At 36.9% G+C, this 13,802-nt stretch overlaps 1 long non-coding RNA gene across 2 annotated transcripts; it reads right to left on the bottom strand.

Annotated features, from left to right (window-relative positions):
* Positions 1–1,812: 1,812 nt before the first annotated feature.
* LOC132079743 (uncharacterized) lies at positions 1,813–12,784 on the bottom strand. Of its 2 annotated transcripts, none has more exons than XR_009419451.1 (4): positions 12,734–12,784; positions 4,522–4,686; positions 3,537–3,620; positions 1,813–2,146 (listed from the first exon to the last, which is right to left on the bottom strand). It is a non-coding gene; the product is annotated as an uncharacterized LOC132079743 (long non-coding RNA). The 2 variants fall into 2 exon arrangements; XR_009419450.1 differs by having other exon boundaries at positions 3,537–3,623; positions 12,734–12,753.
* Between the last annotated feature and the right edge of the window lie 1,018 nt (positions 12,785–13,802).

Raw genomic sequence — 13,802 nt, 5'->3', positions numbered from 1 at the left:
TCCAGGAGACAGCCAAGTGCATCTTTGTTGATGGTCTTAAAGTCAGTGTATGATTGCCTTTGATTCTCAAAGCCTCCAGTCCTGGTCTCAAGTGAAAGGTAGTATATTTCATTTTCCTCCTAATTTTTTACTGTCCTGTAATTTGTTCAAATCTAATTGCACCACCTTACCAGACTGATGCCACAACATTATTTGGCATTGAATTTTGCGCTTTGACACATATCAACTTAACTGGATAAGAATGGGAAAGACAAACAAAACTAATCAGAAACAAAATTAGTTTACAAATTAGTTTACTTCCAAGCATAATTCCATGAAAGTAATGGGAAAAGGTCTGGGTCATTACTTAAAACTGCAGAATAGCAGGAAGACAGATTACACATTTACTGGACTCATGAGCCAGCAGTGGCCAAGAAAACCAAGAGCATCCAGGCCTGTATAAGAAATTGTGCAGCCAACGGGATGAAGGCAACGATCATCACTTTGTACTAGTGAGGCTGCCTGTTGAATTCTGTGTCTAATTTTGAGTCCCTTAATTTAGGAAGAACATTGAGGTGCTGGGGCATGTCCAGAGAAGGGCAACAAAGCTGGTGAAGGGCTTGGGCAGCTGAGGGAGCTGGAGTTGTTTAGCCTGGAGAAAAGGAGGCTCGGGGAGATTTCATCACTCTCTACAATGGCCTGAAAGGAAGGTGTAGCCAGGTGGGGGCTGGTCTCTTCTCCCAAGTAACCAGTGACAGGACAAGAGGACACAGCCTTAAGCTGCACCAGGGATGGTTCAGGTTGGACATTAGGAAGAAATTCTTCACAGAAACAGTGATTGGGCATTAGAATGGACTGCCCAGGGAGGTGGTGGAGTCACCATCTCCGGAAGCATTTAAGGAAAGACTGGATGTGGCACTTAATTCATTGATTCAGTTGACAAGATGGTGTTTGGTCATAGGTTGGACTTGATCCCACAGGTGTTTTCCAACCTAACTGATTCTGTAGTAGAACAGAATATATTCCTGTATATGCATACTTAATGCAAATTCTGTCCTAAGGAAGAGTGTCACTCACTTTAAGGACCCAAATAACTCCCCAGTAGACATTAAAAGAGAGATTAATCTGGCTAAGGACAGTTCTGTGCTAGGCAACGATGTCTGTACTCTTGAGAATTCAATTCCTGCTGGCCTTGCACTTTAACATGTAAACCCACTTGTACACAGGAGTTTTTTGTTTCACAACGGTGGTTTGAATAGAAAATGGACTAACACATGTGACAAATCTTACAATTTGCAGATTAAAGTATATTTAATTTTGTTTTCTTTTTGTTTAAATTAAAAAAAAAAAAGAATAAAAAGGGAAGGCTGCTAAGCCTGCAGACCATCTCCTTAACTTACATCTAAGAGGAGAGCAACCAGCCATTCTAGCAAGGTCTGCTGCTTCACAAAGCCTATTCCTGTCTTTGCAGCCCCCTCCTTCTGCTGCTGAGTTCACAATCAAGCATATGAGTGGGTAACTGGAGTAAGAATTAGTAAAGCCTTCTCAAAAACAGGCTTCCTGCATTCTCTCCGGCCTCTGGTAGCAAACAGTTCACTTTTTCTCCACATGCCCTCTCCACCTACTACCTTACAAGCATGCAGTAATACCAGTAGGAATTTTAATCCCACTGGGTTTAATAGAATATAGGAAAGCAAATTGCTTTTTTCCAAAGTACGTCCTAAAGCTGCAAAAAAGATATGACAGGTAAAGCATAGAACACAGCAACTCTGTTGCAAAGAATAAATAATGTACCTAGATTAATTTATCATGGGAGAAGTCTTCAAAAAATAAAACAGAAAGAAAGAATGACTGAATCAATTTTGAGAATTTTTTACATGCTATGAATAGCTTTCCTTGTTTAAGAACACACAAGTCTAGAGGTACTTCAACTGCAGAGCAAGTTTTACTGTCACATTTTGGATGGCATCACTTGTCATGCTTGTAGCACTTGCAGTTACAATGCAATATTGTAATATGAGGGGAGGCCAAGATGTTTCAATTTAAGAGATATTCTTCTGTCACGCTTTCTTTTCACTTCACTTCTTTACCCCTTAGACATACTTGTTTTGGTCTCCACTGCAAGGATGATTTTCTCCAAACTCATTTCCTTCTGCAGGGGGAAAAACTGACAAGACTGGCATGTAAAAACATCTTACTGTTATAAGCTTCAAAGATGAGATACATTTTTCCTCTTGTAAGAGCTGTTGTAACCAGCAAGATATATTCACCATTTCCCTGCTGCTCCCAGAGAAACAGCACAGGATCTGTGCTCTTAATAGAACCAGAAACTGTTTCAGGTGTAGCAGCACAACGCATGATAAATCTGAAGGCTAGGATCAGGTATTATATTAAATGTCAGTCAAGCACTATCCTACATGAAAGTGCCTCCAACTCCCCATCCGTTCCCCACCCACTCCATATCCTATGAAGAACAAAGTTCTGAAAGAGTCAATGCATTTTAACAGGTGTGATGTGATGAAATACTATTCTGTGTTCTCTTTCCTTCCTTAACAAAGCCCAAAATTGTAATGAAAGAAATAGGCACTTCTAAGTTTTATCTTATTGAAGTAAAACCCTAAATATGCTTCATTACTCAAAAAATGAAGAATGAATGGCTTCTCAGTTATTTCAAATTGATGATAAAATAGTCAATATCATTTATATGACCTGTTCCACATGGGGTTGTCAGATAATGCATTTCTAGGCAAAAACACGATAATACACTCTCATACTAGAGAATAAGTCTGAATGAACCTAAAGCTAGCAACTTGTCCCTGTTTGAACTGGGGTAGCATTAATTGTCTTCACCAGAGCTAGCACAGGGCTGTGTCTTGGGTTAGTGTTGGAAACAGTGTTGATAAGACAGGAATGGATTTTTTTTTTTTTTTTTTTTTTAATTTTATTTTATTGCTGAGCAGGGCTTCCACAATGTCAAGGTCTTAATTTCTTTTAGTACTGCCCTGCTGGCAAGGGCTCTGGGGGTGCAGAAGGAGTTGGAAAGGGACTCAACTGGGACAGATGACACCAACTGACCAAAGAGATATTCCATACAGTAGGACATCATGACCAGTTTATAAAGCTGGGAGAAGAGGGAAATAGGGAGGGGGATGTTTGATGTGAGGACCTTTGTCTTCACAACTCACCACTGCTACATGTGATGGAGCCCTGCTCTCCTGGAGAGAGTGAGTTAGCCATCTCCTGGAGGCGTGTGAGCACTTGCCTGCCCTTGGAGGTGATGAATTATTTCCTTGGTTTGCTTTGATTGTGGGCACATAGCCATTAAACTGACTATATTTCCCTATTAAACTGACTTTATTTCAAACCATGAGTTTTCATTTGCTCTTCCTATTCTCTAGCCCATCCCACTGGGTGAGAACCTGCATGGTGCTTGGTTGCTGGCTGGGGTTAGCCATGACACCACTAAAAATCAAAGACAGCTTGGCCTATCAAATATATATTTCAGTTACCTCACACTCCCCAACAGAAAGAATTCACATTATAAATCAAGACATTACCCTTCATCCTTCTGAAACATGATTATTTCATTTGAAGATAATTTATTCCGTTGGGGTTTCAGTCTATTTATCCTCATCTACTGACTGCTGGAAGAAGAAATAGAGTTACCTGAAAAAAGCCATTATGCTATTAAGTCACAAATGAACAGAATTTTAAAGGTAGTTCTCATTGAGCCAACCTCCACTGTTACAAGTATGATTTTAAACTTTATACCTAATACACCCAGAAAGGAAAAAAAATGAAAATGGGGTATTTAAATGAATTACTTTGCACAAAATGTCAGCTTATCAGGATGGATATGCAAGATAAGGTATTAATAAAGTTAACATATTTCCTACCATGACATAAAGAGAATTATTAAAATGATCTCACAATCAGTGATGTTTAATGCCATAACTCCTTAAATCATTATGTTCTACTCTGGTAAAAAGGCTTCACATGAAGTGTGGAATATCTTACTGCCAAATCTGACTAGAAAACTGCCAACATGTTTTAAACAAGATATACAGTAATAAACTGCAGTACTACTTGCCAATATGCAATAGTTTACTTTTTCAGTACTGCGTGCATTATTAAGTTTTAAAACAACAATGCTGAAGGATACCATTTCCTTTGACATCTCTTTCCTGCTTGTTGAATTTTGAGCATCCTAATGACCGCCCAATTCCGCTAAAGAAAAACCCACCCCTTATAAAATAACAGGGTATTTTTCCCCTGTAGTTGCATATAAGCTATTTTAAATGCAAAAATCCTGAAGTAATTTCTCTGGACTGTTTCTATACTTCTCCAGAGGATGTTGATGCAATGCTACAACCCATTTAAGGGGACAGGTTAGAAGCTATTGTTCCAGACCCTTGCAGTGAATATCTTCGTGAATACTCCTTACAGGTATTTGTTGATATAGTTTTCATGTAGTTTTATGTTGTGAATCCTAGGTGTCGAGCAGTTCTGCTTGTTTTCTAAGAATGTTTTCCCTTCCCTCACCTTTCTATCTGTGTCTGGAGAGGAGGTCAGCTGTGGTTAGGCAACGTCTATGCATTTGGAAAACGGAAGAAAAGCGTCCCGAGGTCAAGCCATCCAGTTTTAATCTCAAAAACATCTTGATAGCAACCAGGGATGTGCTGATCCATAACAAGGGCATACATAAGTCTGTAATAGAAAGATCTTGCTCCAGATATATGGATTGATCTGTTCATGAAAAATAACTTTTTCAAAGTGGTTGAGGGGTCTTTAAATTGCTTTCTTAAAAACAAAAAAAAGAAACAAAAAGCTCTGCAACAACCTGTTTCAGGCAGATTCCACATTTTTCAAAGGAATGCCAAAGTAGTGCAGTTTGACAAACCAATCAGCATCGCTGCTGCATAGAGAGATTCCCAGCTTTCCTGAAGCTCACTGATGATCTAATTTTTTTCAGATCTCCTTGCTTGTGCAAAGAAGGTTCCTAGTACTACCAAGGGGTAGTACAATCCAGTTGCTTTTGGTCAAGAGAAACAGCTCCAGCTTTGTTTATTTGACACAGCTAACTTGCAGTCAGACCAAGGAGTGCTGGTGCTAACACTGGAAATGGGATTGACTGCCTCTTGTAACAGTATATTTAAATCTTTCATAAAACTGCACTTAAATCTTTCCTTTCTCTCTCGTCTTTCTTTTTTTCCCCCAAGTGGTTTTTCATCACTTCAGAAATCCTTTGTTAGAAAACTATACTGATGGCTGATGTTTCCACTGCTCTATAAATCTACTCTCCCTCAAAATATTTTGCCTCTCATAGTTGATGATCCACTGAAGAGGTAATTGAAAGCCATATTTTAGTCAGCCCATACTGCATTTAGACCATTCTTGTTTATCAGCTTTTCACATCCATTTTGGGACTCTGAGGTATATCAAATATACAGAAAAATTCAAAACAATAATCTCACATTTTCTCCTTAAAAACAGGAAACTGAATGTCTGCATAATATGGACAGCAGGGATGACAAGCTTCTCTGGCACAAATGAGTGAAGTCTCACAGCAAGGTTAAAAAGTTTTATACTTTTTAACAAATTCCTTTTGATAGCAGAGTACCAGTTACAGCAGTTGACTCTTTTCTATAAAATTCTTCCTATAATTGCACCAATTAGGTGCTCCAGAAACACTGATGAACATTCAAGGGCTGAACATGAACACATGCTATATAAACACTTGAAGTTTGTACAGCAGTGGGGAAACATACTTGCTCACTATTTTACAGAAGAGGTATGTTATCATATGTTGGTAGCTGAAAGACAGAAGTTCTGATTTCAGTTTCTGCTCCCACTGAAGATGCTCAAAAGACCTACAGCCTTAACAAAAGGGGGAGAAGACCACTAAGCAGGAAGATTATATGTGCAATATATTCACCATTGGTTAATCCTGAGTCTAAAGGTACTTTTCTCCAACTCTTAGCACTCTGATATTTGAAATAGTCTAATATAATGAAACAGAACATTAACAGAAAACAAATAAAAGACAAATGAAAACAAAGAAAACATGCCATTTTACAAAATCATGACTTGATTAGCTACATGAGTGAACTGAACTGTTCAAGGCTGTGTCAATTATTTTGTCTGCAGCTTAAACTCATAACATGCTTCCTTATTAAGGCAGTTTGTGTATACCTCCATAAGTGCCAATTCTGCAGTTAACTGACAAATTGAAATGTACAAAACCAAAACACTTTTTAGCTTATTATGTTGGCTAGATATATACTATTTCATTAGAAGTACTAGGAAGTGTTCCACAGCATTGGAATTCAATTATCTGTGCTTTTAATTGTTACAGCAGTCCTGTCTGGCACGGTTTTTGGCCAGGATTAAACAGTGCTCTCCCAAACTATTCTTGGGCACAATTCAGGAATTGGCAATGTTCAGAAACTACTCCCAAATGCCAATTTAGAAACAGCAATTATATTTTTAAAGACTACAATTCTGGTGTTCTGGCATTAAGGCTAGCTGACACAGTACAGTTGTACTCATGACATACCCATAGACTTATTTAATACATCAATGTAGGCATACACAAAAAATCCCCAAAAAGTACTTCTCAAAGCAAAAAGTTCAGATGTCAACAAGAGTTTAGCATTGTCCAGCTGACTAAATGAAATCCTTTTTATTTAGCCAAAGATTCAGATATTTTTTAAACGTATTCATAAAAATTTAAGCAAGAAAAGAGAGAGGCCAGAAATGCAAACCCTCTCTACCACATGAAGAGAATCTCAATTTTAGATTTATTCCTATTTTTCATCTTCAGCGCAGGGGAAGAAAACCCTGACCTACAAGCGCTGGCAAGAGTCATATTTCATTCTAGCAAAATTTCACCTAGCAAAAAGGTACCTATTCACAGCTCTATAGGATACCTCTATAGGATATTCTTTAGTGATTAATACTAAAGAATGACAGCACAGTCATTTTAGGATAGATGATAGAGCAGACTAAGAGAAATCCATTTTCCTGAACAATAAGTTTTAACTGCTTTAAGGACACCCTAATACAAAGAGCTGTTTACAGAAGTGAAGCTGTTTAGATGGATACCTAAACATAGACCCTAAAGTATCTTCAAATATTGACTAATCTCCTTAATACTGAGATTTCCAGAAGAACAGAGGGTTTAAATAATGTAAGCCAACCAGCCTATATACATATATATAGTGTTTTATATTAATCATTCTCTTTCCTTTTTGGAGTAATTTGAAGCTGTATTATTCCCCTTATGGGAGCCACCTGAAAGTAGAAATAGGAAACAGCTCCTTATTGGATTCAGTGATTTTATTAATGCACCATTTAAAAAATATTTATACCTTTATATATATGATCTTCCAATTGAAGCAGTGTGGTGTATTAACCTAGGTGCTAGAAGCAGTCTTTTAAAGTAGCATTCCTTTCTCCCTGAAGACTGAGAAGTAAAACCAATAACATTTCTTGATGACAAAACAGTCATGACAAGAATTAATTTTTTTCTTTCTAGGCGTCTACCTGCAGCCTCTAAATCTGACTAGCAACAATAGCTTAATGCATGCTCTCTTCCTTCAGCAGAAATGTTTTACTCAATAGTTTCAGGTGAATATTCACTAAGATGAGCTTTGAGTAAAAATCACTGTAAAGGGAAGGAAAAATCTAGTAGAATGAGATGCATAGAAAAACACTATGCATTTAATATATATCAATAGTGGCCAATTACAGGTATGTGCTCTACTATTTTTTAGTAATTGTGAAAAAAAATTAGTCTCTCCACCTGTAAATAAAGTGCTAATGAAGATACCAATGGACTGTCAATGAAATTAGTATGCAGTATTATGAACCAATACTGTAGGGCTACTTCCAGATGTCTATTGCAAGAGGCCTCATATAAGCCTGTACATATTTGCCACAGCTTCCAAGAATTTCTAAAAGGTTATTGAGGATTTTTTTCCCTGAAATGTCTAGTATTTTAGAAAATTATATCTTGTGCTTTACATACTAAACAGTTGTTTAGTAAGTTATGCAACACCCTACAGATCATGGAGGCTTTGTCATATTCCTTTCAAACCTCCCATATTTCTTCTCAAGAGCAACCTTGAAGTCATAACTCCATCTCATCATTAGGTCTTCCAGCTCTTGCTTCAATTGGAGAGCATTAACCTATAATTAAATTTTCTGTGCTTCATTTTCCAGTTAGCATTTTCTTCTTATACTCTCTCAGCAAGTCATTATTGACCTGAAGAAATACATGGCAAACTTGGATAATCCCTATGTCTAAATACTTTTAACTCCTTTGTTTTCATTTGCCCAACTAGCCTTAATGTCTAGAAATGTTGACCATTCTTTTATCCTCTAAAAGCTACTCTAACTAGTTTATTGCCTTTTAAAGAGCTGCAAACTAGCAATAAAAAAACCCCAAGAACATGTCTGTGTTAAAGGAACAGGCAATCAATGAAAAGAGAACCACACATTTAAAATAAATCTGAAAAAAGTTGCCTAAGTGCAAGGTCGAAAAGCCCATGAAGGAAGGGCAATTGACATGATAAGAGGGACCATCACACCTTGCAGAATTTGCCTCGTAAATGAATCAAAGGCTGGCCTGTATCTTCACCCTCTGTCTTAGGCTATTACACACCCAAAACTCACCTCCTGCTGGCCTCAGCAAAATACCCTGACACCACCACAAATGGGCAAATGAGTCATTAATCTTTAATTGCCCAGTCTCACGTGCACAAAATAGTACAAACTCAAACCTATAAAATACACAAAAAAAAAAAAAAAAACAACCAAAAAACTAGAGGGGGGAAAGATGAATTTTATATCAGTGGCTGTCACTTGCCTCATGAACCTGCCACAACAACATTATCAGGTACAGAGCACAAGACCAGCAATCTGAGATTAACAACATGACAGAAAAGAAAGAAAAACAGGGCTACAGAGGCCCTGGAAAACTCTACCTCAACAGTTTTATTGTGCCTTAGTAAAGAACTTCAACCCTACTAATTCCAAGGGACCTGCAGTGCCAGACATCATATTTATTTGTACATAAGGGATTTCCTCCCAAATAAACAGTGTGCCATCATAGAATCATCATAAGAATAGTCAGGCTTTTGCATTAGTCATAGCTGCAAAGCTCTGTCAATATTGAGAAAATTTTAGTCTCCATAGGATGGCACATATACATCAAATGCCTCTTGATAGCATATCGGTTATATAGAGAAAAAATATTAGAGTGCTTCCCTTTGCTGCTGTTTTTGATGTGTTGCTATGACTGCCTTGAAAGAGATGTGTTTTCATCCCTGCTTCAAGACCCACATTAAACAGATAAACTCCCAAGAAGAACCCTAATGCAGTATGTTAAAGTGAAAAAAGGGTGCCGACCCAAATGAAATTAAAGCACTGATGAAAAGGAAATTACTGAGGCTACATTTTCTGAAAGGTTCAGTATTAGTATCAGGACATGTTTTCAGAATAGTTCAGCAATAAGGAAAAAAAAATCTTAAATTTGCAGCTTGCTACGCAGGCTGTAAAATAGCATAGCCAGTAATTTCATAACACATTTCACAAACCAGTATTTACTGAAATAAGTAAACAGGCACTGAAGTCTTAAAGGAAAAACTACATATGAAAACAATCTTTTCAAAAAGGTGGATTAAATTTCTTTTGCAAAACTAAACTCTCTGCATTTCTAGCAATTACACCAAAAAAAAAAAAAAAAGGCTTCTGGGAACTTTTGCAAAATCTCTAGAGGGTAGTCACAAAACTGTATTTAAGCTAAACTCTCAAGTACTGAAAAAACTACTCGAGGAACTCAGAAATTAAGCTCATTCATTTCCACCTTTAATGTATTAGTTAGGCCCAAGTCTAGAGGATCTCCAATGATCTTCAACAAGCAGTTATGACAAAGGCAGGAATTCAAATTTATTTATAGGATAATTAATCCTAATACTGTTGCTCCAGTTTCATTAGCAAAAAATGGCAAACTAAAAAATCTGTCAAGCTTTCACTTTATTTTGCAGATCTCTATGACACAAGCCACTCTTCCCAAGAGTTACTTGTACTCTGTACAGGTCCAACACACTGGGGAAAAAAACTAAAGCACAACAAAACCACATACCTCATAAAAAATGCATTATGAAGTTACATTAACAATTTCAGAAAATAAGCCATCTATTTACCTAGCAAAAGAGATTGTGACCTGGATAGTCCAGACTTAACAGTAAAAATTTTGATATTGCTAAAAACACCATAAAAATGCCTTACAAAAAAATCTGAAAGGCATTCAGTCTAGCTGTGTTTATGACAGAGTATCCATGCTTGCTTTCAGCTGATTTTTCAATCAAACTTTTTAAGTGTCTGGCCTTCATACTTATTGTTTTTTCTATTTATAAAGCAATAATATTACAATTCAACCAGCAAAATCCTCTCTGCTGAAGATATCAGCCACTTCAGAGTCAAAAGACATCAAGACATTAAAATGTCTTTGACATTTTGACATCAAGACATTAAAATGACTCCTTGCATACCCCTGAAAACAATACAACAAGCAAAAAGACTTGTTAAGCACCTGTAAGTAGTACATTTATATGTAAAAGCTGATTAACAAACAAAAAGAAAATTTTAGACAGCTCATTCTAACGAACATGCTAAGCAGTTCATTTAGAGAAGACACAAAAGACTGCATGCAAAATATTTTCCATCATGGTCCAGTAAAACAGTAATTTTAATTTTTTTTTTAGCGATCATGTTAAAATCACAGACTGTATTAGGTAATAATTGTGTCCTGTCATTCTATACCAGTTTCTAGGCAGGGTTCTATAGCAAAGGAAAACTCTTCCTTTTTAAAGGTCACATAAGGGAATTGCTGAGGCAGGCAGAACGCTTGCACTGTTTCAATTATTTCCCACCTTGCCCTCTAAACAACTTCAAATACATCTTCATGCCTTTTCTGCTTCAAGGGAAAAAGTGCAAAGCATAAATATCCTGAGTGTCAGAAGAAAGCATACAGTACCACTTCTTTAAAAAAATACATAATGGAAAATAACTACTATCACAGGCCACACAAATCAAAGATAGAAATAAGATGTTTCAACAAGGACATTGGAAGTGGATGGAGATTAAGTGTACAGTTATTACAATTTACTCACACAGTGAGGAAGAATCCATTGACAGTACAAATATAACAGACATTACATACTCTAAGCACTACTCTTTCTCAGTTTTCTTGTGCAAGCACAGGGCAGACATGATTACACCAACGTCAGATGGAATTTAGGCTTTCTGCTGTGTTACCCGAGTATAAAGGGGTTTCCAGGTAACAGCTATATTTAGGGCAGTTACTACTGCACAGCTGAAGGGGTCCACAGCAACAAGGGAAGGCAACACATCTCATACATCTCCAGAAAAAGATTGAGCAAATAAAAAAAGGGAAAAGGATGCACCTCACCTTACACTATATAACTGAGGTGTAACTTCAAACAAGTTTACCAAAGGAAATGGCTACAACTGTATATAAGCAATCTTCCCAGCTCCTTAGACCCCTACTTTATCTCCTTTTACCAAGGAGATTAATCTCCCTAGCACATAAAGGAGTCTAAAAGAAGATTTTTTCAGTTATATATCCAAGAAAGGCCTAGGGAGATACGGAAAAGAATCTAAAATTTTAATTCCTTATAGATATCTAGACATATTAAAAAAAAAAAAAACCAAAACAAACAAACCCCCTAGTTCTTAGGAAAAAAAAAAATCTGTAGATCAGTCAGTGATAATATGTTATGAGTATCTACCCTTCCCTTAGAAATTCTAGCATATACTTCATAGAATTTAATATAGAGAGCAGCAACTATCTAAAAACACTGCATAGAGAAAGAGCAAAAGAAAATAATTTCTCCCATTTACTTTTTCTTCTTTAAAATTTTAAAGGGATTTGGTTGTATAGATCAGCCGACATTTCTCTTACATTTAGCGCTTCAGTCTCATAATTGATAATAAAACTAAACAGTGCCAGAAACAACACCAAACAAGTTTTCATAACTGTCATACAGATAAATTTCAATTGAAAGGGCTTCAACATTTCAACATAACAAACAAACATATTAGAAAGAATCTCCTATTTTACACAATCATTTTTGAAAAAATAAGGCTTTGGAGCAAGTTGAAGTTGGTAGTTCTTAAAAGGAAATTCAGACATCCATTGCCATCCGTAGGATACAAGTTCAACCTTGTGCAAAAGCCCAGTTTCCTCCTCTACCTATCTAGATCTTATAGTTAAGATCTTTGATACCTTTGAATATAAAATAACCTTCTTTTCCAGCAAAAGGCTTAACTTACACAACTCCCTAAAGCAAGTTGTGGTTTTGTTTTCTGTTTGTTTTTTTTTTTTAATCAAGAAACATCCTTTTTCACCAGGAGAACTATTTGGACCACATAATTGCATTTAGTTATTAACCTACCAGACTACAAACAGATTTTAGGACCTTTAAAGACAAGTAATTTTATTAGTCTCCCTTGCTGACCAATGAAAAAAACCCCAACAAAACAGACTTCCACAAATATGCATTGTCCCTCACTGCTTTCTGCAACTGAACCAAATTTTAAACTGAAAACAGAAATATAGGTTGCCTCATTGAGGCAGGCAATAAATATCAACTGATCAAAAAACCAAGACCCTAACAATGTTACCACACAAACACTTGCAAAAACAAACAAAAAAATCCCATCTTACCAGAGGAAAGACTCCTTCACTTCATTAACAAAAAATTCTCCTATTCCTTTCCTGAGGGAGCAACTTATGGAGTGGCCTGATTTCCCTAAGTATATCTGATAAGGCACAGCTGTGCATCAATACCTTCCCCTGCACTGCTGTGAAACATGAGGCAACAATTGGTGCCTTGACTGCTGATATTTGTCAGTTTCTGCAAGCTGAAATAGAAATGGGATTTGGGAGGTTAGAGGAAGAGTTTCCTACTAAAATGCAGTAAATTGTCTGGTGTTTAAAGTGGTGTTTTATTCCAAAAATATGTTATTCTTTTCGTTATGTGGAGGGGTAGATTAATTAATAAACACAACAGAAAGGAGTTGGTCTAGCTGTTTTTCTGCTACATACCTCCCAGATAGCCAAACCCCTCCTTTGGCCATTTTTTCCTTACCTTCCACCTCACTGCCAAATTGAATGTATATGATCTGCTATGTTTTACAGAGGATGCAGCAACTGAAGCCTCTTCTAGCATAACTTTTCTTTCCATTAAATAAAGTATGTACACCACTAGAGTCACAACCATAGTGCAAATTCCACAGCAGCCTTCTGAGAAAGTTCATCAGCCTCTCCTCTGAGCATATATTGAAGGTTGTATTTCATGGGTTCACATCCAGTAGTGTATTCAATATTAGACTGGAGTGCCTAAGGCTAGTGGATGTAAATCTGTGTATCCTGCTTCCCACTTGTACTGCCTACAAAAATGGGTGTGCCTTAAAAACTGTAGCAAATGAAAACCAAGACTTGGACACATCTGCAGCCTCAATTTCTGATACATGCAAGCATCAATTCACTCCATAATCAGGATTTAGCCCTGAAAGAAATTAATGGAGGATCAAAGAAATGTAGAAGAAAAGGCGGAGACAAGTGGTGATGTATGAGAAACTTACAGAATGAAACAGAGCAATGAACACAGGTGGCATTTCTGAAGAAAAGACAGAAAAAAAGACAAAAGGTACTTAAACCACTTGTGCAGACACCCACTGTGAAAGAACAGGGCAAGAGCTCCAAATTAAACAAAAAAAAGGTAAAGAAAAAA

The sequence above is a fragment of the Ammospiza nelsoni genome, chromosome 1 (genome assembly GCF_027579445.1).
Source record: "Ammospiza nelsoni isolate bAmmNel1 chromosome 1, bAmmNel1.pri, whole genome shotgun sequence".
Lineage (NCBI taxonomy): Eukaryota > Metazoa > Chordata > Aves > Passeriformes > Passerellidae > Ammospiza > Ammospiza nelsoni.
The sequence above is the reverse complement of the archived record's forward strand: the minus strand, read 5'-3'. Positions and strand labels throughout refer to the sequence as shown.